This window comes from Citrus sinensis, chromosome 1 (genome assembly GCF_022201045.2).
Source record: "Citrus sinensis cultivar Valencia sweet orange chromosome 1, DVS_A1.0, whole genome shotgun sequence".
NCBI lineage: Eukaryota > Viridiplantae > Streptophyta > Magnoliopsida > Sapindales > Rutaceae > Citrus > Citrus sinensis.
In genome coordinates this window covers 12698550-12701313 of record NC_068556.1, presented here as the reverse complement: position 1 = coordinate 12701313, position 2764 = coordinate 12698550, and the positions used below count along the sequence as shown (strand labels likewise).

Genomic DNA, 2764 nt, shown 5'->3' with positions numbered 1-2764 from the left:
AATAAATCCCAAAAATAAAATGTATATTACACTTAATACGTCCCAGAAAGTCTCATAATCTAATTAGTCATAACAAAAAATCTTCTAGGACTAAGGGAATCAATGAGTGTGAGTAGCTTTGCAAAATGCAATAGGTACTATAGTGAGTATAAAAACTCAGTGAGCAAACCAGGTTTTCATATAGCAAAACTAAATGCATAATATATACAATGTATGTGCATGAAATATCATGAGTACAAGCTTACTTTTATTCATAGGTTTCACATTCCCTAAATCACTAATAAAGACTCAATCTTATTTTAGGGAACACCCACACTTAGTAGAACTTTGTATATTGCATTTCATAAAATGAGCCTAAGTCACCGGTCGGCAATTTGCCATACATATCACATATTCCAAACCCGAAGGAAAAGTCACACATATGAAAAGGCTCCACACAAACATGTAAGCAAGTAACAACTCATCACAACTTCACTTGTCACTTTTAGAAAAATACATAACCTAAATGTAATACCTAGAGCTATGCATGGCACTTTGCACTATGCGTGGCACTTTGCGGTATATTGGCCCTCTAAAGGTCGCCCTTGTATAGTCTAAAGAAGTGGCACCCATTCAACTTCAAGAGGTGGCTACCAATGCAAACTCTCATTAAACTCAACATAATAGCAATTTCAAATATATATAAGTCATAAATTTCAAATACAATTGATTAACATAATTCTTTCACATAAACACTTCTAAGAGACATCTCATGTTCATGGTTATTGCAATGCATATTTCAAGCAAATTTTCAAAAACATCCATAATGCACATATCAAAAGTAATCTTTTCAAAATCCACACAAATGTATATGTTCGTTGTGATCCCTGTTTAAAGTCTAGTTTACTTACCTCTCGTGATCGCAAAGACAAGTTTAACCTCGATCGTAATCTAACCACCGTAACCTAACATTAAAGATTGAGCTCCCATGAACATCATACTTATACAAGAAGGTAGTAATAATCTATTCACCTCAAGAAATTATTTACTACAACTTTATGAGTTAGAAGGTTTCATTCTTACAATTTTAACATATAATGACCAGTTCTCAATCTCCAATTTTTATAAAATAAAATTCTAATTCAAAAGTTGTGAAATTTTGTTGAACTTAAATAGACACATTAATATATAGGTACTAAAAATTTCAAAGCCAAATTCATTCAAAATCTACTGAAAATAAATTTTATTTAAAAAAGCGCTAGCGCGCTACTTATAGCAGCTTGCTTCAAAGCTTTACTAATAGGGCTTTTTTTATAAATTAAGAGGTGAGTAAGGGGCTGCTTCTTAGCCCTCCAGGAAATGAGATTCCGACCAAGAACAAAAGCCCGAGGTAGAGCGTCGGTCGTCAGGGCAGCCTACCTTTATTTTATAGGAGTAGGGGCGGATAGCTTGTCACCTGGAGATATAGGCGTAGAGACTCTTCCCCTATGCCGCCTATTGGTACTAGTGTAGTAGGGTTGACCCGCAATACAGAACGAACCCATAAGTGTAACCTTTCGCTCAATACTAGAATCGACAATTGAAGCATCTGAGGATGCATTAATCGGGGATAGACGACAGAAGGAATTCTCTATAACTTCACCTTCACTATTATGTCCTAATATTATGTCCTAAAATCTAGAATCCTTAATTAAGTATCCATTAACTATTAATTCACAAAAATTAAAATACAAGGAATTAGAACATACATTCTATTAAATCTCAGGTACCTGTCTATGTTACCATCACTTGGTTGCTTCAGAATGTACTAAATCGTCAATACTTGAAAGTACAAACTTTGGCTCCACTTTTACTTGAATTCATGAAGCTGACCACCCTCTCTCTAAGTAGTGATTCTTTCAATCATGTATCTGGGTAAGGATTTAGAACCAGAGTAGCTATACTATAGAGCTCCAATGCATAACGCTTTTTTGAGAAAGAGTAGATTTGAAAAGTTTCATAATTTTTTGAGAAGGTTTGATCAGTCTAAATATTCTTTTCAGTCTTGCAGCACTGCAAAAATGTCAATTTTTCATAATCAGACAACATTATTTGAAAATTTGTTAAAAGTAAAATACAAGGCATTTTTTAATGAAAGAAAATTCTATGTAACCTTTAGGATCTCTATTTTCAGTAGATATGAATAAATTTTCTTATCTCAAAATATAAAATTTTAAATAATTTTTGGAGTGAGTCATAGTCGTAAAAATCCAATACAATATTTCCTTAATTCTCAAGGTTATCATTTAATAAATAATTCCGCAATACATAATAGCTATGAAATCATGCAATGACCTTAAGAATCATAACCACCAAAACTGAATCATAGAGATAAACCTAATAGTGCTAAGATTATACAAGAAATAGAGTACTTAAACATTAAAAATATGCATACCTTAATCACCTCCACAATTATCCAACAATTTTTTCACTCCAATGATATAAACCACCAAAAAATCTTTGTCCACCTCTCAAACCTCTTCAATGGCAGAGCAAGAAGGAAGAGAAAGGGCTAGCTATCATTTTCTCTCCTAAAGCCAACTATTTATAGCTTCTTTTTTTTAATAAAATGACTAAAATGAGCTTGGGCTTAAACTTGGCCTAATAACAAATAAGTCCAAGTACTAGTATTATGTTAATATTAATACTAATATTAACAGTAGAAAAATAGCAAAACCAATAATAATGATGAAGTAAAATAAAAAAAATTAGCAATTAAATACAAAAATAAATCAATAATCACAAC

At 32.2% G+C, this 2764-nt stretch overlaps 1 long non-coding RNA gene across 1 annotated transcript; it reads right to left on the bottom strand.

The window, feature by feature from the left end:
- Positions 1–316: 316 nt before the first annotated feature.
- LOC112495729 (uncharacterized) lies at positions 317–2527 on the bottom strand. The gene is made up of 3 exons (XR_003062049.2): positions 2414–2527; positions 891–944; positions 317–629 (listed from the first exon to the last, which is right to left on the bottom strand). It is a non-coding gene; the product is annotated as an uncharacterized LOC112495729 (long non-coding RNA).
- Positions 2528–2764: the final 237 nt, after the last annotated feature.